The sequence below is a fragment of the Diabrotica virgifera genome, chromosome 2, assembly GCF_917563875.1.
Source record: "Diabrotica virgifera virgifera chromosome 2, PGI_DIABVI_V3a".
NCBI lineage: Eukaryota > Metazoa > Arthropoda > Insecta > Coleoptera > Chrysomelidae > Diabrotica > Diabrotica virgifera.
In genome coordinates this window covers 202618342-202644630 of record NC_065444.1, presented here as the reverse complement: position 1 = coordinate 202644630, position 26289 = coordinate 202618342, and the positions used below count along the sequence as shown (strand labels likewise).

At 31.0% G+C, this 26289-nt stretch overlaps 1 long non-coding RNA gene across 1 annotated transcript; it reads right to left on the bottom strand.

The window, feature by feature from the left end:
* Positions 1-21278: 21278 nt before the first annotated feature.
* LOC126880691 (uncharacterized) lies at positions 21279-21570 on the bottom strand. Its single transcript, XR_007696681.1, has 2 exons — positions 21490-21570; positions 21279-21413 (listed from the first exon to the last, which is right to left on the bottom strand). It is a non-coding gene; the product is annotated as an uncharacterized LOC126880691 (long non-coding RNA).
* Positions 21571-26289: the final 4719 nt, after the last annotated feature.

Below are 26289 nucleotides of genomic sequence, written 5' to 3'. Positions count from 1 at the left end.
AGGTACTCCAAAGTACTTTGAAAAGTGTTTTTCAAGTATATTCTATAAAATGCATCGTTTTCCCGTTATGTAAGCTTGAATACTTAGATTTGAATACTCGTCGAAAAAATATACATTCAATTACCCATAACTCACTTTTAAATAACATTAGTTTAGTTCTTTAAGCGGGGAGTGTATTACATTTTTTATTATCTTTAATTTTGGTAATATGTAATAGTTTTTTTACAAAAGCTTATAATTTTTGAGTAAACAGCTTTAAAACATGCATTTTTTAAGAAAAAATAAAATATTTGATATTTAATAACTCAAAAAGTATTGATTTATGTTAATAACTTTATCCAACAAATTTTGCTTAGAAGTTGCCGCTCTATCTATTTCTGGTATTTTTTTATTAAAAAAAATTTTACCCACGAGAAGGGGTGGCATCCACCCCCAGGGTAAAAGCGCAAGTTGGCATCATGTCACCTTTGTTCATTGAAGTATCTTCTAACTATTCACCAATTTCCATGAAAATCGATGAAGGTTCAACGAAATCGGAGGTGAAAACCTTCAGTGACTCCACTAAAATTATTTTTATCCGGAACTGATAAAATAAGGTTTGAACTTGAATTTATATACTTCAAAATTTATATTATTTACTTCTGTTTTTGAGCCGCCGTTTTTCGTTTTTTTTTTCAGTTTCCAATTATTTATAACTCTAAAACGATCAACTTAAGACAAAAATTACCGAACACCCATTTGTTATTCCCAATGATCCAAAAAACCCAAAATAGTATCTACCCGGGCCGGAAAAATTCATTTATATAATTTGTTTTATATATTTTTTCATAAAAAAATGTAGTAATAACTCCGAAATTACTGCATTTAGGCATAGGGAATTTTATACGAAAAATAATAAGTATGTCTTGTGGACTTCAAAATGCAAAAAAGGTACAGGCACAAGATACTATTTGAAATAAGAAAATTCATTGGAATTCAAGAAAAACGGAATAGGTATCTGACAGCAATGTAAATACCAGTGTAATATCGGTCGAATTAGAAGACCCTTACCCACCAAAATTTCAAAAAATCGTACAAGCCGTTTACGAGATAAATGAGGCGTTACATACATAAAACTCACCCTGTACTCTGTATATACAGTAAGCGCCACGCTAAGATACATGGGTAGGTACCTACAGTTGAGTCCGCGAGTCTTTACCCGTGCGTCATCATTTAAAGCATACGAAATAAGTCGGAAATTTACTGAACGCACCGGCAAATGGATATTATACCGATCACGGATTATTATAAAATTTGACGTTATCAAATAAATAGAATGTCAAATTTAAGTTTTGCTTTAAAATTTTGGTGCATCTTTACAGCTACATTTGAAGTAGCTTAAATGAATTATTTTATTATCATTGATTAATAAATAAATAAACAATTTATAAAACAATTCAATAATATATTTTCTTTTTGTTATTTTATTCACTTTGGCGGAACCTTAAACACAAGCATTCAACTGTGTCAACAATGAGGTTAGCTTTGTACGTCGTCAAAATTTATCTTAAAATAACATAAAATTATCACAAAATTTCTAACTCCAATATAAAATTAGTTGTGAAAACAACTGTTTGTATACTATAAAAAAGTTAAAAATGCAAAAACTCGACAAAATAAGAGCAAAAAATTCAACAAACTGACAGCCACAAAAGTAAACAAACCAAAACGTCAGAAATTGTAGTTAAAATATGTGAAGACATCCCAATCGTCTTTCTTTGTACCTATCTCTTTTCAATAGGGCTTTTCATTCACAGTCATTTGTTTCGAGCTTCTCTCATATGTTGTATAACCCGTATATATTAATATTATACACGGATTATACGACATTTGACAGAAGCTCGAAACAAATGACAATCGATGAAAAGCCCTATATACTGAGTCTTAATCGTTCATATAGACCAGGGCTTATCTGTAAAAATATTAGTACACTTGGACGTTGAGAGGTGACTCAAATTTTTTTGCAGAAATTGCTTGAAAATAAATCAAATAATAATATTTAAGTTGTCCTCCCTCTCAAAAATGTCCGGAACATTGTTTAAATAATCAAAATGTCAAAAATTTAAGGAAAAATTCGATTTTTTTCTTCGTTTTTTGATTATAACTTTAAAAGTATTCATTTTCGAGAAAAGTTGTACTAATATAAAAGTTGCGTAATTAAATTTCCTATAATATAGAATTGGTTAAAAATTTAGAAAATAGTCACCCTAGTTGCAAAATAGCAATAATTGCGAAAAAACCATACAAAAACAAGTATTGGCATTTTACATTTTCCAACCATTTATGCTACACATAGGACCTTCATATTTCACCCAGAAAAACTTTATGATACAGTAAAACAATACTGTAAATTTCATTAGGATCAGTTTAACAGATTTTGCAAAATAAATTTTGCAATCCGGCTTTCGTAAAAAAAATTCATTTTTTCAAAATGTTACAGGACCGAAAATAAAGCAGATAGCAAGTTGAAAATTTTTTTGCTTATAGAAGTGTACTGTACCTTTCATTTGCAATTTTGAAAAATTAAAATCGATTAACACCACGGCGTCAAGAATTTTTTTAAATAAACATTAATTATTGGTGCTACGCGCAGGACAGCGGATAGTTTGCTCTGATTGGGCATTCCAATGACCTTTGATAATGATTGATACATTTTAATTTTTATTACATTTCGATATAAATAAATAAATTTGTTTATTGCAAAATAAAAGCACCTACTCTATCCTTTGAAATAACACTTTTATTAGCAAAAACTTTCTTTGTTCATATATTTTAACTTAAATAATAAAAGTTTATTATTTTTAAACATATGCAATTGTTTAAACAATATTTCACAAACAATAATAAAATTAGTTTGATTTTTGTGGAATTAAAATATTAAAATACAACAAAATATAGAGTAACAAAATAATATATTATATAAAGATTGGAAGAAATTTTGGTGGAAATCAACTTGTGTGACTCGAACACCGCTGTCCTGCGCGTAGCACCAAAAATTATTGTTTATTTCAAAAATTTTCTGACGCCGTGGTAATTAATCGATTTTAATTATGAAAATTGCAAATGAAAGGTACAGTAAACTTCTATAAGCAAAAAAAAATTCAACTTACTATCTGCTTTATTTTCAGTCCTGTAACATTTTGAAAAAATTAATTTTTTTTACGAAAGCCGGATTGCAAAATTTATTTTGCAAAATCTATTGAACTGATCCTTATGAAATTTACAGTATTGTTTTACTGTATCATAAAGTTTTTCTGGGTGAAATATGAAGGTCCTACTTGTAGCATAAATGGTTGAAAAACGTAAAATGCGAATACTTGTTTTTGTATGGTTTTTTCGCAATTATTGCTATTTTGCAACTAGGGTGACTATTTTTTAAATTTTTAACCAATTCTATATTGTAGGAAATTTAATTACGCAACTTTTATATTAATACAACTTTTCTCGAAAATGAATACTTTTAAAGTTATAATCAAAAAACGAAGAAAAAAATCGAATTTTTCCTTAAATTTTTGACATTTTATTATTTAAACAATGTTCCGGACCTTTTTGAGAGGGAGGATAACTCAAATATTATTACTTGATTTATTTTCAAGCAATTTCTACAAAAAAATTTGAGTCACCTTTCAACGTCCATCTCAAAACAGATGCGCCCTTGACTACATAAAAATAACATGTGTTTTTACTTAAATAACAGGCGGCACCTGGTTTGTCATTAATTTCATGCGTGCAAGAGAATGATGCTAAATAAAATGTATGTGTTTTATCGCACCAGGTATTAATGACGCACGGGTAAAGGGGTAAAGACTCGCGGACTCAACTTGTAATTGCTATGCTTATGGCTAATCCGGTGCGTTCTCAGGTGTGACTTTCATCTATCTCATGTTACTGTCAAGAAACTAGTCAAAATAATTGTTTTTCCATACAAGAAATACATTAAATAATAGTATTATTACTCCTCTTTAAAATACCTTTACTCAAACACCAAGAATACTACAATACTTTAAAAGTTTTACAACTTTAACAAAATGACAATTATAAAAGTGAAATACAGCTGATCCATTAATTGTCAACTTTCTATGTTAATATTCAGTTTCTATACCTTCTAGTGTTCTAAACGTCACTAGACATATATTGCAACAAATGAAGGGGGCAGGACAATAATAGCTCAATGTTCCTATGTGTCTAGTGGGGTGGCGGTTACTGTATAATATTATATATTAAATAAAATTGAATTAAAAAAATCGAAGCAGATCGAATCGAACGAAATCGAATCGAACGAAATCGAATTGAAGCGGATCGAATATAATAGAATATATAAGAATTAATCATGAGTGAGATTTTCGAAGAGGTATTAATGAATATTAGAGGTAATACTTACTATAATAATGAACAACGTTGGGTATATTATGGTTTGTTTATAAATCAGGAGGAGTGATTCAAATTTACCGCGACGTAATGCTTGTTTGTAATTGGTCCAACCGCAGACAACTTTGACGCTGATGATATTTATCAAATTTTGACACTAAGAGCGTTCGCGGGCGTGGTTCGCGGGTACCTGTCGGCGACTAGTAGGCGACAATTCTTAACCTCACCTAATATAAATAATACCTTTAAGTGATAAATAAACAAGGTATATTTACTGTTAATTAATATTAATAACTAATTATTAAATTATACTAGGTAAATATACATTGTACATTTATCTATTAACGATATTATTTATATTATTTTAAAGTGCGTATGCGATTTACTGACAATTTGTCGCAGATAGTTACCCGCGCACGTACCCATAGAAAAAAGTGTTGTGTGATTTGGTAGAATGCGATCTTACCCTTCAAAAAATATGTCACGTATTTCAGCACCTGTTTATAAATCGACTAACCAATGAACATTAAGGGCGCGATTACGTCACGAGAGTTTAGTAATTTGAATCATAATATGATTAATCGGTATTTTTTATATGGAAAATAGTAAAGATAGTTATGACATAAAGATATTTAGTGGATTATAATACCTAATTATGAAAAACTTTTGATTTTTGTGTGGTCTGGTACCCCTACCACAGTGGGATAGAAATCTTGAGCTTCCCTGGCCCCTTTCGCTTGGAGGTGCTGTGCTAGGTGCTAGTGTGCTAGTAGTCACAAACACGAAACACATCAACAAGTCACGTTCGTAAGAGTTCGTTGCGCATGATTCATTTTCCGTCATTTTGTTTATGATTTTGTCCTGTTTTGTTTTTTTTTTAAATAGAGGTAATTTTATGACTAGTGATATGGCTAAGACAGATAGACTATTATTGAAATGGAACAACATACAATAATATGTAGAACATGTTGTGTTGGTGGTTGTACCTTCTCCACATCGATTACGTTTTCCAGAGATGAAATGGACATGTTCTTGGAAGGGTTGAAACTTATTCAAAGTAATAAATTAAGTAAGTATACACCACTTTATCTTTACAACAGTTTTCGTGTTTGTTCTAGGCATTTTAGAGAAGATTTTAAGATACATGAGAGTTCGAACAAGAGGAATTACCAAAGGGGCCATCCCAAGCTCATTTTTACCACCACTAGGTAAGAACCACATAGGACAAATAATTCAATTTTAATAGAGCTAAAAGTTAGCCAACACCTATCGAGTAAAGTACATATCCAACAATTAAAATGCTTTGGATCAATCAAATTACAGGAATATGCAAAAGACCTATGCATGAGTTAAAAGAAATGACCAGAGACAGAGATCTTTTTAGACAGACAATATATGACATCACGTCGACCACTACACTCCCTCCTGGGGGTCAGGATTGAAGAGAGAGGTAAGAACTGTACCTCTTATCAAATATTTTCTGAGACTCAACTGTCTACACTACAATCACAATAAAGATACACTAGAAATAAACAAGCACGAGGAGCACTCCCAAATTATGATTTGGGAGTGCTCCTTGAACATTCAACGTGTCTTGTTTTGTTTATTTTTATACAGTAGAACCCCGATTATCCAGGTGCGGAATATCCGTGCTGCGGATATCCATGCTATGATTTTCTATTACTCAAATTGCATTTTTGAGGTTTTATCAAAATATCTTCATCGTAAATTACTCAACGGAAACTCTATATGCCGAAAGAGAGACTCATAATGATTTATTTTACCTGTTATATTTTTATGATTGGTACATATGCATGTGTATACATACATATCTGTATGTCGGAGGTAAAGGGCACTATGTCCATTTTTGTCAATATTGGGATTATACTGCAGTTATAATGAACTTTTAATTCTCCACACAGAGGTATAAAGCACTCTGTCCTACTTTATAAAATAACAAAGGTAAGCACTTTATAAAAGGTATCATGTCACATTTTATTTAGAGGCAGAGGGCACCATGTGGATATGTAAGCTTATACCTTTGTGCATGATACTATGCCTTTGTGTACATTGCTTTACAAATCCAGTATTAAACAAGCAGGGTAATGTTACACTTTACCCTGTAATGTTTGTCATGAAGGAGAAACAAATTAAAGTTTAACATTGTATAATGCATTTTTAGTAAACATCTAGTACCATGACCCAATAGATCTTGAAGAGGTAAATAGCACTATGTCCACTATATTGTGTTTCAATTTTTTTTATTAAAAATAAATCAAGTTTAGTATCACAATATGTGTTTTAAATAAACAATTTTGAAAGATAATAATCTTAAAAATAAATTAGACAAGGGGTTGTGACATAATGAGTATTAGCATAAGTACATCCTGTAAAATTACGCTTCTCCTGTAAAATTACAAATTTGTGACATAATGCCCTTTACCTCTGGCATAAAGATATGTATTATACATAGGAAATACATGTTTGGATTATCCGTGCCACCTCTGGCCTGAGGAGCACGGATAATTGGGGTTCTACTGTATAGTACATTTTTATTGTAATTGTAATGTAGATAGTTGTGTCTCAGATTAGCAAATCGACGTTTTAAAATCATCAAATCTCTTACTTGACTTTTAGTAATTGTGTTCCTAAAATCTGCCTTAGTAATTATATTCCTAAAATCTGTCTTATTTTTAATACAACTATTTTGAAGATATATATACACCGTTCTTACCGTATATACACCGTTCTTAGGCGTCAACGCCCTTCGGTAGGGATCTATGGAGGAGTATCACCAAGCCGCAAGCCCTTAACCCTTGCCGTACCGCTTCTCCATAAGCCGATCAGATGCCAGTTTATTCCAGACCAAGCCGTAGACTCTATCGAGTTTTATACTACGGCGTCGGCCTTTTAATAATTTCTTGACCTGGCTGAGGCTTGAACCATCGATCGCAAACCACTATACTTGTCAATCGACTGCGCCTTTGCCAACTGGACCGTCTAGACTGACATTTTGAAGATAATTATTGTAATACTACTATTCCATTATTAGAAATTTTGTTGGGATTTCTCCGCAATATATTACTTATTTGAGTTCATTTCTGATAATAATAAAGGTCCAGATATTTATGTTTTACTCAAATAGATTTATTTATTTGTCATGTTTTATAATTATTGTATTTAAATTTCAGATTATCAGGATGAAAAGGCTACTGAAGAATCTCAATTTATTGACATGCATGGTAATATGTTATAAAGTACTTCCACTCTAACTTTTCCCATGCACGAAATTATTGACGAACTACTATTCATACAAGGTCTCTTTTTAACTCACAGACACTCTGAGAGTAGTACATATCAATGCCACACATCAATGTATGTTTCGCTTTATTTTTTGATATCAACGCATGTGAAAAGTCAGAGTGGAAGAACTATAAAAATATACCTTACCTACATTCTAAATTGTAATAATTTTGCTTTTCATTCACAGTCATTTATTTCGAGCTTCTGTCATATGTCCTATAATCCATGTATATTAATATTTTACACAGATTAGCTTAGTTTCGAGCATCCATCATAGGAATCTCATATAATATTAATATAATCTGTGTATAATATTAATATACATGAATTATAGGACATATGACAGAAGTTCGAAATAAATGACTGTGAATGAAAAGCCCTATTATTACAATTGAGAATGTAGGTGAGGTATATTTTTATAGTTCTTATAATATTATAATATGTATTATGCTCATATAATGATATTATCCACTGTACTGAAAGGTAAAAATTTTTTCCACCTACCTCTACCGAAAGTATACTTTTCCGGACCTGATTGTAGGGAGCAAAGTTGTACTTTTCCTCCCTAGGGAGGAAAATATTTTTCCTCCCTAGGGAGGAAAAGTAAAAGTGACGTCATGGTATTTCATTCATGGAATGTAACTTATTGACGCCCTGTACAATATCTATTTTCTATTACGTAAGTTTCTATACATTTTAACGTTTATTTATAAACACTCTGTATTTTGCAGAATGGTAAAAAACAGTAAATTGTTATTTTGATTTAACAATGTTTACATTATTAATTTGACTTATATTTGACAGTTGACAGTTATATTGTACATACTTGTTAGTTTTAGTTCTAATAAATTGTGTTGGTTAGTTACATAAATAAATTAAGTAAAAATGAAAACATGACTTGTTATTTGAGGAAGGTGGAAAAACCATATGTATAACATGGGAGTAAAGTGCCTTTTCCTCCCTTGAATGATTACTGCCCTCCGCTACGCGTCGGGCAGTAAACTTCATTCTCGGGAGGAAAATAAGCACTTTCCTCCCTTGTTATACAAATAGCTATAACCCACAAATCAACTTTTTTCAGGAAGTAGAGAAAACGTTCCACTTAAGTAATTTGGTGAGGAATTAACCTCATCAAAACAAACGTATATATCAATAATTGAACTATAAAGTAATGAAAACAATTATTAGGTTAATTCCTCACCAAATTACAAACGTCTTTTCTACTTCATGAAAAAAGTTGATTTGTGATAAATACAGTAAATCCTCTGTTAACTGAAACATTGCTTAACCGAAATGGGTCAATAGTTACAGTTTCAATAATTACGTCAATAAAAGGTAAATTTTTATATCAAAACAGAAATAATTCAATGTTAATTTGTCAACATTGCTTTCATACAACTAAAATATGCAATTTATTTATTTATTTATACAGGGTGCCTGCTCAACTTGGAACCATATGGGAAACTTTTGTAATATCAATTTTACGAAAAAAGTCATTCTTTATAAAGTGCTCTGCATAGTCTAAAACCTACGATGCAATCATCAGAAATCAAATTTTGTCAATAATATACAAGGTATGTCAAAAAATATTAATATCGCTCAAGAGCAAACTACCTTTATATTTCAAAATATCAAAAAATTTTATTATGGAAAGTTATTTGTAATTAAAAACCATATTCAAATATGCAATAACAGCCTTCTACATGAAAAAAAAATTCTGAGATTTTCCTAAATTACTGATTCCAAACATCATTTTTATTTACTCTTTTATTAATAATTTTAGGAAAAAAAGTTATTCTTCATAAAAATCTGTGCATAGTCTAAACCTCAAGATGCAACCATCAGTTATACAAGTTTGTTAATTTTATACGAGGTGTGTCAAATAATATGACTTTAGAAAGAATTCTTTCTATATTCTTTCTAAGTTCATAGTATTTGACACACCTCGTATAAAACTAACAAACTTGGAAAACTGATGGTTTTATCTTGAGGTTTAGACCATGCAGAGATTTTTATGAAGAATAAGTTTTTTCCTAAAATTTTTAATAAAAGAGTTATTACATGTCTAATAAATAAAAATGATGTTCGGAATCGGTAATTTAAGAAAATCTCAGAATTTTTTTTTCACGTAGAAGGCTGTCATTGCATATTTGAATATGGTTTTTAATTATAAATAACTTTTCATAATAAAATTTTTTGATATTTTGAAATATAAAGGTAGTTTGCTCTTGAGCGAAATTAATATTTTTTTACATACCTGATGATTGCATCTTAGGTTTTACACTATGCAGAGCACTTTATAAAGAATGACTTTTTTCGTAAAATTGATATTAAAAAAGTTTGCCATATGGTTCCAAGTTACGCAGACACCCTGTATACGGGATTACCCCCATTACAAAACATACAGTATAAAATCAATATATGTAATATCTACTAAACTAGAGTAAAATAAATCTTAATTACACATTAAACAAAAACGAAATATTAATAGTTATCCATTACACATATTACATCTATTACACAAATCAGTTAAAATAAACAAAAAAGTACTATTCTGTAGTACTTAGTAAAGTATTATTCTGAATTTACATAGTAAAGAAAATATTACAAAATCACCTCATAGTATTTTTTAATGTCAACTGTGACCAAGAATACTATGTAATTTGATATAAGAAGAATACAAAAACACTTATTTTTAACCGAAATTCTTGTTATCTGAAACCCCCCAATTATTTCGGTTAACAGAGGTTTTACTCTATGCAAATGCATATCAAAAGTATTTAAAAATAAAACAAAGCACTAAATATAACATTTTTGTTTAATACATTTTTTCTTTACATAAAAACAAATGAAATGACACAAAAACTTATAGATATTGTAATTAAGAATCTAAAACATTATAGTATGAATTTATATTAAATTCTTTCATTAAACATTAGGAGGTCCTAAAGAACAAAAGCGGGATTGTCCACAATTTGAAGATTTTTTGTACTTTTATGATTTTCTGTTTTTCTGTATACAGTGAGGACGTTTGAGTTGGAATAAATTAATTTTCTCGAGAATGGCTGACTATGGAGATAAATCCGGAAACCTTTTCGAATTATTTCGATGGTCGATTTTTATTTTTAAATTGTAATTTTTTATCATTTATCATAATCCCCGTGACGTCATCCGTCTGGGCGTGATGACGTAATTGACTATTTTTTTAAATGAGAATAGGGGTCGTGTGATAGTTCATTCGAAAGGTTCTCCAATGCTCTATTCACTAATATAAACATTAATATAATTATTTATAATGTCAAACAATTTTTTTTTGAATTAAATTAATTGAGATAAAAAGAAGAAGGTTTACAATTTATTTAATTCGAAATAGGTACATTTTACTATTTCCAAAAACAGGAAAAAATGTTTATTTGATAAATAAATATTCTTTATCGCTTATATTAAATATTAAAGTGCCAACTACCTGCCTTTTGGTAGTTTGAACGTTTAATTTAAGCGAAAAACAATATTTATTTATCAAATAAACATATCTTCTCTGCTTTAGGGCAACAGTAAAATATATTTTGAATTAAATAAATTGTAAACATTCTTAATTTTGTCTCAATTAATTTATGTAATTAAAAAAATTTTGGGCACACTGTATAAACAATTATGTTAATGTTTATATTAGTGAATATAGAATTGATTAGCCTTTCGAATGAGTTATCACGCGACCCCTATTTCCATTTAAAAAATTCAATGATTACGTTATTATGCTCAGATGGATGGCGTTAGAAATTTCCCACCGAGAAAATTAATTTATTCCAACTCAAATGTCCTCACTGTATAAGTAAAATCGAATTTATAGCATAAAATTTTATGCTTATCATATTTTTTGCCTACATTCTTTACAAAAAGTGTGTCTGCATTTTTTAAATAATTTCAATTTACAGCTAATATTTTCATTTTGTTTTTAGCAAATAAAATTGTGTTTTTCATTTACTGGACTCGTATGAATCTCAATCATTATTTTTATTGTTTTACATATTTCCTTCTTTGCCAACCATTTTCCATCAACTCCCAAATTTAGGTCTCTCACAATTGCTTCATCCTTTTTTATCTTGCGCCATTCTGATCCACTGTTTGCCTGCCACTGTTCTTATGCCATCTACCCATCTCTTTTGAGTCTTCCCATGCTTATTTCGTCTTGCTTGGTCTCTATTCTACAATTCTCTCTATCCACCTGCTATCATTATAATTGACTGTGTGACCAGCCCAACATCATTTCATTTTTTAAATTTCTTCCATGATATCCCTGATACAGTCTCCAATTCGTATGTACAAACTGGTAGTATGCATGTGTTATACAGCTATGTTTATAGAAATGGGGGTGTTGTTTAAAATACATTCTAGTTCACCAAAAGCGGCCCATCCCAGTTGTGTTTTTCTAATTTCAGCATCTGGATTTGGTTTTCACAGTCTGATGACGTGGCCTGTGTATACATAATGTTCAACATTCAGTTAGTTCTTGGACATGTTTCTAATAAAAATATGTTTTCAAATGGTTTAATTATGATCCGTTGATGTTTATGCACCTTTTCCATTTTAATTTCTTAAAAATATCTTCTAGTTGTAGAGTAAGGGGAATAGTTTGGGAGAAATGGTGCCTCCTTATCTCACTCTCTGTTGTAGATAGTTACATAGTTCACTTTTATTATGCATGCTTATATATTTTACTTTTCTCTTTATTATTTAAGTTGATGATTTTATACACATGATGACATTATAATATAGATGAAAAATAAAGCTCATAACATTCACCCTTTCAGTCACCATGTTCGTTTAAATGAACACCAAATTCCCGTTTTTTACATTGAATCACCGTAATCGTCTCTGTACGTTGTACTAGGCTAGGCATAATAATGTTTATGGGTAAAATTTTTTGTTTATAAATCTTTAAAAACATCATATATTTCAACCTCAAAGTTTTAAATGTTTATCTTTGCAAACAAAAACTTATAACTGAAAGGGTTAAGGCGCGCGCGCGCGCGCACCCCCCCCCCCCACACACACACACACACACACACACACACACACACCACACACACACATTTGGGTAATTTGCGCCTAACAAATCGATGATACATCAGTTAAGTGGAGCTGGACTAAAGTGCCTCACACGGTTCAGCAATATTCGGTAAATATTTCATATTAGGGTTCTTTATCCCTGCACTCTCACATGGCAATCATTTTGACGATTCTATAGCGCATCAGCGTGCTGTGGGAGGGGTGGAGGAAAGCCTGGGGAGCATTGGAGCTCGAAGGAGTGGTCCCTGATTTACTCAGACCAATCCTTCTCACCCCAATGAATTGTATGCCTGAATGGCCATATGGGCATGCAAGTCTCTACAGGTGTGTTTACTTTTTGCTTGCTTGCTCGTGAGTAATTCCATTTATCATTTAGTAGGTCAGAGTCAATAGATGCCTAGGCTCAAAATGGGACCCATTTCCATTGAGTATAACGTGGATCCCTGCACAAGGATATACGTGAAGACCAGAATGGTAGCAGTCACGTATAAAATATATCTATGATATGATACTTCTGTAATTCCATACAAATTTTGATTGCTCAAGTAATTTTATAAAGTAATTTACAGAAATAAATAACTTTTAAAGAATATCTGTTTTATTTTTCTGTTTTCAAAAGGACAAAAGTGTTTTAATGTAGTGGAAGACAGATACAGCCATAAAAATAAAAACTTATCCTGTACCAAAACGTATGAGTCTCTCGTCTCTCTAATGATACATTTTTATTTATAATATATAAATGTAAATGTTTTCGGCTGTAAATTAAAAAATATGTTTTGAATGTGAATGAAAAATAAATGTAGTCGTAAAATAACAAGTAAAAACTTATTTTAGGCCAAAAAATATAAAATATTCTCTCTGACCAAAAATATAGAATAATACACTTATGCATTTTTATATTATAAAAATGCAAAATGTTCTTTATATTGTGTATACTATATTTTTGGCCAAAGAATATATTTTTTGGTATAGAATAAGTTTTATTTGTTAAATTTACGACTATATTTTTCATTCACATTCAAAACATACTTTTTGAATTTACTGCCGAAAATTCAGATACTAATTTTTGAATTTGGCTTCCATACTGGCCCACTCAGTTGGCTATATACCAGCCCATTCACCAGGGGCGCTCTAAACTAAAATTCAGAACATAATTTTTTTATAATGCATAAGTGCATATATTTTTGGTCAGAGAATATATTTTTTGGCATAGAATGTTTTTATTTGTTATTTTACAACTATATTTTTCATTCACATTCAAAACATACTTTTTGAAATTACTGCCAAAAATTCAGATCCTAATTTTTGAATTTGGCGCTCATACTGGCCCACTCAGTTGGCTGTATACCAGCCCACTCACCAGGGGGCGCTCTTAACTAAAATTTAAAACAATTTTTGAATTTGCTGCCTAAATTCTTTTTGATTAAAATGAATAGCCAACGTTCGCAGAAGAAGAAATTTATTGAATTTCCCGCCGGCTGGGTCCATCCACCAGATGGCGCCCGAAACTCTCCCCCAGATGTTAACACGGTGCTTGCACTACTAGAGGTCTTTTCCAACACGACTGAGAACCGTACATGTAACCCATGTAACGATCACCGTCCTGCACAGTAGCATGGAACGTATTATTTCGATCCCATGGAACGATAATTATCTATTAACGAAACGTCAATGTGACGGTTCTTGGTCGTGTTGGAACAAACCTTAGGTAGTATTCAGTCAGACATGTAGACGATGATACAATACTCTTTGCGGACAGCAGAGAAGGGCTGCAACGTTTGGTTTATCGCACTGCACAATACTGTGAGAAGTATGAAATGGCTCTGAACAAAAAAAAAACAAAACTCGTGATTGTCAGTAAGCACAAGAATTAAGACAAAACAATCTACGTTAAAGAAAAAGCTTTAGAGAACGTATGGTTCTTTTCATGAGCATTTTTCAGTGCGTCACAGTTTTTCGATTTCTCTCTCACGCATTAAATTGTATGTGACAGAAAAAACGCACGTCGTTGATTACATTTCGTCGGTGACATAACATTTAATCTAGTTGTCAATAGATGGCGCTAATAATATAATATTAAATAATTATACGCTGTGGGCTCGTACGTAGAGGGGATATTTATAAATTCGCGAGCGCCAGTAGTGACAAGTCTGTAAACGTTTACCGGAAAGACATAAATGTCAAAGTGATTAATTTAAAATTAAAATTAAAAACATTAATTATAAAAAATATTAGTTGGTCAAAGCTGTGGTATATATTTTTACCTTAATATATTTACGTTTTAAATACTGAATTTACGTTTTTTTAATGTTCCGTAATATGTAATTATAAATTAATCTATATTAATCTTAGCGCCATCTATGTCTTACTAGTCCAGGGCGCATCTGTTTTGAGATGGACGTTGAGAGGTGACTCAAATTTTTTTGCAGAAATTGCTTGAAAATAAATCAGATAATAATATTTGAGTTATCCTCCCTCTCAAAAAGGTCCGGAACATTGTTTAAATAATCAAAATGTCAAAAAATGAAGGAAAAATTCGATTTTTGTCTTAGTTTTTTGATAACTCTAAAAGTGTTCATTTCCGAGAAAAGTTGTACTAACATAAAAGTTGCGTAATTAAATTTCCTACCATATAAAATTGGTTAAAATTTTTAAAAATAGTCACCCTAGTTGCAAAATAGCAATAATTGCGAAAAAAACATACAAAAACAAGTATTCGCATTTTACGTTTTTCAACCATTTATGCAACACTTAGGACCTTCACATTTCACCCGGAAAAACTTTATGATACAGTAAAACAATACTATAAATTTCATTAAGATCGGTTCAATACATTTTGCAATCCAGCTTTCGCAAAAAAAAATCATGTTTTCAAAATGTTACAGGACTGAAAATAAAGCGGATAGCAAGTTTAAATTTTTTTTGCTTATAGAAGTGTACTGTACCTTTCATTTGCAATTTACAAAATTAAAACCGATTAATTACCGCGGCGTCAGGAAATTTTTTAAATAAACATTAGTTTTTGGTGCTACGCGCAGGACAGCGGTGTTCGATTCATACAAGTTGATTTCCATCAAAATTTCTTCCAATCTTTATGTAATATATTATTTTCTTACTCTATATTTTGTTGTATTTTTATATTTTAATTCCACAAAAATCAAACTAATTTTATTATTGTTTGTGAAATATTGTTTAAACAATTGCATATTATGTTTAAAAATAATAAACTTTTATTCTCTTAGTTAAAATATATGAACAAAGAAAGTTTTTGCTAATTAAAGTGTTATTTCAAAGGATAGAGTATGTGTTAAGATATCATCATAACATACATTACAGATATATGTCCGTTAAATCCCGATAAATTTAATGAGTATGATTTTGCTCCTGTCAATCCAGCAAAGGAAATTATAGATAGTAAAAGTCGCTTCTCTACCAGAGGCTTCTACAACTTATTTTAAGTATTCAAAGTAGAATAATAATCCGTTTTACTTTTACCGTGACCTGAAGATGCTGTGAATATTGTAGACAGCGAAACCGGTCTTCAGTTGTAAAATAAATTGTTTGTGAGAACGTCTCTCTTTTCTTTACTACAATAATATGGACTCACACATGCAACCCATTCATTATTAGAATAATAATTATTTTTTAAATATAGAGCTTTTAACGTAATGACCGTTATGATACACTGACCGGCACAAAAAACGGCCACCCCACAAAAAGGGTCATTTTGATGTCTCGAATTTCCTAAACCAGTTGTTCGATTTGATTTTTTTAATATGTTATAGCCCTATTCTTGAACAATATCGCTAAAATAATATTGTTGCCAGATAGGTAAATTATCATTGTATACCAGGTGTACTAATCAAACAGTGTTTTTTTCTCAAAGCTCGCCACACCTTGTGGAATATTCTAACATTTATAAAAGACTGAAATTAAAACCCAACTTAACATTCTCTTTTTGATTCGTTCGCTTATGTTAGATAATAAAACAGTTAGGTACTTTAAGATCTAGCCATGTTCTTCATCCATACAAGGTGTTTCGAAATAAGCGCGACACATTTTAAGGGGTAATTCTGCATGAAAAAATAATGACCGTTTGCTTTCTAAACATATGTCCGCAAATGCTTCGTTTCCGAGATACGGGATATTGAATTTTTTCTTACAAACTGACGATTTATGTATTGCTCTAAAACCGGTTGAGATATGCAAATGAAATTTGGCATTACCCGTATGCACTCTAATGAAGAATATAAAATTCTTAATTGCATATCAAAATATGTGCAATAACTGTCTCTTAAAACCTACCAAATTTCATTTGCATATCTCAACCGGTTTTAGAGCAATAAATAAATCATCAGTTTGTAAGAAAAAATTCAACATTCCCTATCTCGGAAACGAAGCATTTGCGGACATAGGTTTATAAATCAAACGGTAATTATTTTTTCATGCAAAATTAACATACATGCAGAATTAATTAACGTTTGTCGCACTTATTTGGAAACATCCTGTATTGATGAAGAACATGCTTAGTTGTTAAAGTACCTAACTTTTTTACTATCCATCATAAGCGAATGAATCAACAAAAGGAATGTTAAGAAAACCTGAAGCTATAGTTATGTTTTAATTTCAGTATTTTATAATTGCTAGAATATTCCACAGGGTGTGGTGAACTTTGAGAAAAAAAAAACACAGTTTATAAACACATATTATTACAGCAATATTATTAAAGAAGAAGACTATAACATATTATATAAGAAAATCACTTAAATCGGACAACAAGTTTAGGAAACTCGAGACATCAAAAATGATCCATTTTATGGGGTGGTCGTTTTTTGTGCCGGTCACTGCAGATCTAAAAATTTACACCAGAAGCGATTACTGCTTAAGCGCGCACCATTCCCCCGCTTTCTTTTACATAATTATTTTTTTCATTTTTTTAATATTTTTCCGTGATTGATCATTCTCTTTGATTGATTGATCTTTTTTTCTTTTGCCACTGGTAACCTGACGTTTGAAGCACTTATTAAAATACTTAATCCGCACGAAAATCCTTTGTCTACAGTATGTTTTTACTAGACAAAGAGGTATATCCGAACAATGATGGAAAATATACTCTGTAGTTCGATGTATAATTTTTTTACCCCGATTTAGATTTTCACCATGAAAATTTTGGAAATATTTTTCCATTGTTAATACTTGGTCTACCCATTCTGATGAAGGATTTGTGAGTCCACCAAATGATAAATGTTGTACCCAGGTTGGTACAGAATAATTATGAAGATTTATATTTTGTTCTTCATATGTACGTCTTCCTAAATTTGGGAATTTATTTTTAAATTTAAATGCTATGAAACCAGCAATATATATCAACCCATCTGTTTCGGTTTCTTTAGTAATATTATCTGGAACTGACAAGTCTGAACTACTGGTACTTTGATTTTGCAGATCCATGAACACAGTATCTATATTATTTGTAGGTGCTTCAGGTGGCAACATATTTATCTTTGCTTGTTGAAGAGCTTTTGCAACGATATATTCTTCATTTTCTTGGCCACCGTAATGAGAAACGTTGGTAGTTCTTTGCACCATACCTGGATTCTTTCCTAGTATGATCATTCTCACTCTGTAAAGGGTATTTAGAGGTGACGGATGGTCATGTAATCCACCCCTTTTTCTCAACTAAAAATATACAATAATTAAATATAAATATGCTTAAAATAGATAACAAATTATTTCTTACCTGTGAGAAAAAGTTTTCCAGACAATCTTGATTTAATCTGTGTGTTAAGAAATAGGAAATTTTATATTTCTCTTTTAGGTCAGTAAATAACGCCTGGATAGATCTGGATGATATTATAATCCCCCTTTGGAAAATTTGCATGGATTTTTTTCCAATACACACCATTTTAGTAACAGTATTAATTACTAGATCCAGTAACCTATTTTGCTCTTCCAAAATATACAATCCATAAGGTCATTTCGTGGTAGATGTAACAGGTGTAAAGGAATTCATTAAATCAAACCAACTATTAATAAGCTCTATGAACTCCCCAAGTTTTTGTGCTGCGATTTTTTTATCTCTGGCTGCATTTTTAAAATAATGTTTTAAGGCTGTTGCAGTTGTGTGAGATAATAATTCTGCAGCAAGTGCAACATTTTGTCTTCGCATTTTCTTTACCTCTAAATGATCTAAAGTCAGCTTATACAGGGAACTTATTTCTGTTTTTGCAGCTTCAATTAGTTCTTTTAATAGATCTTTTTTTAATACACTTCCATCTTCAAGTTCAAATCCTGTGTCGATTAACCAGTTTCTTGTTAATTTTAGAAGATGGGGAGCATCAGCAAACATGTAAATATGTGCTTTTGTGACTGGATGTGTAAAATAGGTGGTATCAACAGAAATATTCAATTTTTTCCAAAGTCCTTGATTCCCTCCCCCACAATCCGATACGCATGCAACTACATTATAGTTTACATTATGCAACTCAGTAATTATTGAATGTAAAATATTGTCAGTCATACTTGTATCAAAGCCAATGTACACTGGTTGCTTCCATTTATCAAAAAGTCCTCTGGCCATCACTACTTGCATGTACCTATGAGGGCCAACAACTTCATCCTCTTTTTGGTCATATTCATACTGGGCACAGACTTTCATTTCATCATAGGACAAGACGATTACTCTTTGTAGCTCAGTTTTAGATTTTCCAGCAACATACATCACCTGAAGTACATCTTGTAGGAGACCAGATCTAAGATTAATGTGTGCAGCCCAATTCTGTAATGTTGATATTCCAGGTAATGGGTATTTAAGGGTATTTCTTAGATAAAGGTAACACCTTCTACTAAAATACCTTATTGTGAAAGCTTTTGAAATTTCTTCCGTCGTCCAACATGCCCTCGTTTTCTTTTTCAAAATAATTTCAATTTCGTTTTTACTAAACCTGTGACTCAAGCGTTTCAAAATATTTTTTTCACTATCAATATCTTTTTCTTTGATTCTTTTATTTAGTTCTACAATCCTCGTTCTGGTAGTATACAAATCTTGTTCATTTTCTTCTAATTTCTCTTTCAGTTTTTTGTTCTCTTTAAGCAACTCCTCATATTTTCGTTTTAAAATATCTTCCTCCGATTCATTGCTTGTACTGGGCACATCAGACACATCAATGATTCTTTCATGTGAGTATACCTCTAATAGTTCTTCAACGATAGCTTTTTGTGTTTTCATTTCTATCATTTTATCACTTATTGCTGTTGTTTGTTTTGAAACATCGCCCAGATATTTTAAGTTTTCACTTGGAATTGCTACAAAATAGTGATGATAAGAAACAGAATATAGTCTGTTCGCTAAACTCAGACGCAACTTTCTAAATGTTTTAGTCGGTAATAAAAAATAATTACTAAATAGTTAATAATCACTAAATAGTTAGTAATTTTACCAATTTTTGCAAAATTGGCAAAAAACAAAAAAATTATCGACTAAAATATCTAGCCAGTTGCGTCTGAGTTTAGCGAACAGACTATATTAGAAAACAATACTTACCTCCATTCTTTAATTTTAATTTAGGTCTAGTTCCCATTATTCGAGCATACATATCATCCACAAAATCATTCTTCTTGAAATGATTACTACATACTCTAGCAGTTTTTGTTTTTATTTCATCTCTTCCGCAACAGCGCTCAATCCATATTTTTTCTAGTTTTTTATCTTTGGGAAACGTGAAAAATGCTATTTGTTGATCAGCATCATCAGCAGACTTCTTGTTTTTATAAAAATTATTTCTACAAACGGCCACACTGCAGTTTGTACCTGGCATTCTAAAATTTCATCAACATTATTATTACGTTAAATACCTTAATTTTAACGATTTAACTCACCTTATATATAAATATTCTTAATATTTAGGCTCCTACAATAGGTACGATGTACAACAACTATAATAAATAACTTTTCATAAACAGTTCAAAATACCTATAGTATTTTCGGGAAACAACAGCACAATTTCAAATACAAAAATATAAAGTAAACTAGGATATTATAAGATAAAACTTATCTTAATATATGTTATTTAATAACAATACAAATTATACACAATACTGTCAATACTATACAAAGTATATTGTACACATTCAAAGATCAAAAAAATTACCGCAAAAAATTTAAAAATGGGATGCTGTCAGATCAAATGTCAGATTCTAAACTCTTGTGACGTAACGTCAAAAATTGAAGTCTCCCCACCACCGCCGGAAAAGGCCACCGTAGTATAGTCTAAGAACCATGGTTTAATTGGAAGGATACTACAAATCTGGCCTCCACATAAGTGGTCTGTAGCTTCTACATGATAGGTGTGAAATTTTAAACATTCTTGCTGTTGATTGGATAGGAAGAGTGGCATAATCTAGCCTCCATGCTAGGTACATCATAGCCTCCATACGGTACTTCCAATATTTAATATTTTATTTATTCAAGTGGACAATAAAGGTAAAACACAAACAACTTTTGTTTCTTACTTATTTATTTAAACAATAATGTGACATTTTACATAGAAATATGAGTAATTTGGATTAAATAAATGTTTACTTGTCGAATTTTTCCACCGTCTGCACACAACAGCTGAACGGAGCCATTAGACCTAACAACAAAACGTGAAATAAAATGTGTATTTTAAAACTGTTGGATAAACAGTACCTACAATCAGAAAAACTTACCTTTAAAAAGGTACTCGATTATGAAATAACAAAAATATCAAAAAACACGACTGAATATCAGCTTTTTATGGCGACACAAACACATCACATAACCGACCAAAAATAAGTGAACGACAGATTACAGATTCACAGATAGCGCAGGATTTGTCAAAAGTCATGTTCCACCAATCACAAGGCCGACATCAGCGCCTCTGACTAAATGGAAGGAAAATAAATACGATTACATGTTTTTTATTAGAGTGAGCGGGGCATGCACGTACCTACAATCGGAAAATGAAAGAATAGGGCTTTTTATCGATTGTCATTTGTTTCGAGCTTCTGTCATATGTTGAATAATCTGTGTATAATATTAATATACACGGATTATACGACATATGACAGAAGCTCGAAACAAATGACTGTGAATGAATAGCCCTATACGCTCTGAGCTTCGTTGGTGTCGCTCCTGGCGGAGTACTAATTCAACTTTCACCGGTAATTTTTAAATTTATTATTTAATTGTTATCGCTTAATATTTACAACGCAAAAAAGTAATTAAATTGTAATCGATTTTTTTTAAATTTTGCTAATCATTTTGACGTTCTATTGATAAAATATGAATTTCTTACTTCGGATATTTTCACAATTATCGTGTAGATGGCGCTAAGATTATTACATTAATTTATAATTACATATTACGGAACATTAAAAAAACTTAAATTCAGTATTTAAAACGTAAGTATATTTAAGGTAAAAATATATACCACAGCTTTGACCAACTAATATTTTTTATAATTAATGTTTTTAATTTTAATTTTAAATTAATCACTTTGACATTTATGCCAAATTTCCGGTAAACGTTTACATAATTGCCACTACTAGCGCTCGCGAATTTGTAAATATCCCCTCTACGTACGAGCTCACAGCGTATACGCTCTGAGCTTCGCTGGTGTCACTCCTAGCGGTTACTAATTCAACTTTCACCGGTAATTTTTAAATTTATTTTTTAATTGTTATTTCTTAATATTTACAACGCAAAAAAGTAATTAAATTGTAATCAATTTTTTTTAAGATTTTGCTAATCATTTTCACGTTCTATTGATAAAATATAAATTTCTTACTTCGGATACTTTCACAATTATCGTGTAGATGGCGCTAAGATTAGTAGATTAATTTTTAAATACATATTACAGAATGTTAAAAAAACTTAAATTCAGTATTTAAAACGTAAGTATATTTAAGGTAAAAATATATACCACAGCTTTGACCAACTAATATTTTTTATAATTATTGTTTTTAATTTTAATTTTAAATTAATCACTTTGACATTTATGTCAAATTTCCGGTAAACGTTTACAGACTTGTCAGTACTGGCGCTCGCGAATTTGTGAATGTCCCCTCTACGTACGAGCCCACAGCGTATACGCTCTGAGCTTCGCTGGTGTCGCTCCTGGCGGATTAATAATTCAACTTTCACCGGTAATTTTTAAATTTATTATTTAATTGTTATCGCTTGATATTTACGACGCAAAAAAGTAATTAAATTGTAATCGATTTTTTTAAGATTTTGCTAATCATTTTGACGTTCTATTGATAAAATATGAATTTCTTACTTCGGATACTTTCACAATTATCGTGTAGATGGCGCTGATTAGTTTATAATTACATATTACGGAATATTAAAAAAACTTAAATTCAGCATTTAAAACGAAAGAATATTTAAGGTAAAAATATATACCACAGCTTTGACCAACTAATATTTTTTATAATTAATATTTTTAATTTTAATTTTAAATTAATCACTTTGACATTTATGTCAAATTTCCGGTAAACGTTTACAGACTTGCCACTACTGGCGCTCGCGAATTTGTAAATATCCCCTCTACGTACGAGCTCACAGCGTATACCCATGAACGATCACATCAATCACTTATTTTGTATTTGCTATCTTTTTCTATAAATAACAAGCGGTTGTTATAGAAGAAGACAGCAAATACAAAATAAGTGATTGATGTTATCATTCATGGGTATTCTTTCATTTTTCCGACTGTATGTACTATTGGCATTTCATAGGTTAATAGGGCTTTTCATCGATTGTCATTTGTTTCGAGTTTCTGTCATGTGTCACATAATATTAATATAGGTATCTACGTCATACGTCTTTGATTTGTATCATTGATATACAGGGTGAGTCATGAGGAACTGTACATACTCCTACCTCGTATAGAGGCTCCTATGGGGAATAACAAATGACCATTAAAAATTGTCTGCCTCCATTGTTTAATAATATACAGGGCGAGTTTCGCATTTCGACAGAAATTTTTATTCGTCATAATTTTTGAAAGATCAGATCGATGTGTCTCTTATTTTGGTCAATCGTTACACTATTACCACCTAATCAACTTTACCAAACTTTTAATTCATAGTCAAATTTAATTTTTTTTATAAAAAATTAAGTAATCGTGTTCGGAAAAAAATAAATATGCCATCTTAATTGCCTATTTGTCTAATTTGTAAAATTCATATTAGAGTTTTTAAAAAGCGTATACAGGGTGAAATTTTTTCTAAGACCCAAACGAACTAAGTTTTTAAAGCCGGACCTGATTTTTTTCCAGTTTGAATAAATCAGTTTATTAGGTGGTAATAGTGTAATGATTGACCAAAATAAGAGACACATCGATCTGACCGTTCCAGAATTATTACGAATACAAATTTCTGTCAAAACGCCAAACTCGCCCTGTATATTATTAAAAAATGGGAGCAGACACTTTTTAATGGTCATTTGTTATTCCCCATAGGGGCCTCTATACAAGGTAGGAGTATGTACAGTTCCTCACGACTCACCCTGTATACCAATAACGTATGACGTAGACATATTAATAATATGTGACACATGACAGAAGCTCGAAACAAAGACTGTGAATGAAAAGCCCTATTAAGTTATATCAGTGATTTTTTTATGTTTTCTGCGTTACTGCTTTAATTTTTAGATCTTTAGTCTGCTTTTATAGTGCGTCCATAAAGTATCGCATAAATTCATTATTAACTAAATAAACAACATTATTAGAAATTACCGAAAGAGGTCGACTTTTGATTTTAATTTATGATATTTGGCATATATATCATACTAGTGACGTCATCCGTCTGGACGTGATGAGGTAATCGATGATTTTTTAAAGGATTTAAAGAAGAATAGGGGTCGTGTGCTAGCTCATTTGAAAGGCAATTTATTTCTCTATTCAATAATATAAACATTAATATATTTATTTATACAGGATGTCCAATCTTTTTAGATTAAATTAATTGACACAAAAAGACAAATGTGCGTAATTTATTTAACTAAAAATACATTTTTTCTTCAAACGTCAAATAATGATGACATTACTTATCTAACTTGATCCTGTCAAAGTTTGATGTCTCCGCCGGCAGCAGTTTTTTTTCCCCATTTCTTTACGGCGGAGGGAAAAATGTTGTCATGGCAACAATATGAAACATGTCACAAAGCAACAATACAAATGTCATTAACAACAATTAAACATCATTTTTATTTATAGTAATATTAAAAGTACAATTAGTTAATGAGGCATTTTCAAAATTGAAACCGTGCAAAAATGTTCCCGACTCTTGATACGCATTGGTAATTGTTGATGATACTGATGGTCGAGCACAACTTTCAGCAATCATTCCCGATGTTGGCGAATCATGAGGGTTTAAAATTTTCGCACTAAATTTGCGCTTGCGGTTGCAACAACAATAAGCTGTCTTTAATAATTGCAAACAACTGTCAAACAACTGTAACCAGGGAGACGCAAATCCCACCGACGACTTAATTATTTTAATTTCTAACATCTAGACGACTTTGATAGTTGTCACAGTTAATTTCGAATAAAAATAGCGCATGAATTGTACTATTTATGGTTGAAAATTGCTACGTTTGAAGAAAAAATAGTATACTTTATTCGGCAAAGAAGCGACTTTTCTTGACTTGCCCTCTATTACGCGCCTCACTTCGTTCGGCGCGTAATATCGGGCGCGTCAAGAAAAGGCATGCTTCTCCGCCTCATAAAGTAATATACTATTACTGGTGTCATAACATTTTTTATTTGGCAAATAAACATTGCTTTTCGCTTAAATTAAATGTTAAAACTGTCAAGAGGCAGGTGGGTGGCAGCTTAAACGTTGAATTTAAGCAAAAAGTAAGGTTTATATTTGAAATAAACATTTTATCTCTGTTTTCAGAGAGCAGTAAAACGTATTTTGAGTTAAATAAACTACGCAAAGTCTTCTTTTTGTGTCAATCGATTTAATTAAAACATTGTTTTTGAATACTCTGAATAAATAATTATGTTAATGTTTATATTACTGAATAGAGAATTGAATTGCCTTTCAAATGAGCTATCACACGATCCCTATTCTTATTGAAAAAATCATCAATTACGTCATCACGTCCAGACTGATGACGTCACTAGTATGATATATGAAAAAACTCATAAATCAAAATCAAAAATCGACCTGTTTTGGTAATTTTTAATAATGTTGTTTATTTAGTTAATAATGAATTTATGCGTTACTTTATGGACGCACTGTATAAAAAATAGTTGTGTTTAGAACTCTTTAGCGACACATTCGTTTAATATAATATTTAGGGATTACCGTCGAAGGCCGATATGATCAACCAGAAAAAAAGATGTATTTGGTGACTTTTCTAGTAACTTTCTTGGGTGTGAATCTGTCTGTTTAGTTTACTTCTCCTGGTTTAAAAACAAACCATAGTTCAGAAGACGTGTCTTTGAATTATTTTGAAATTACTTAAGGATCTTG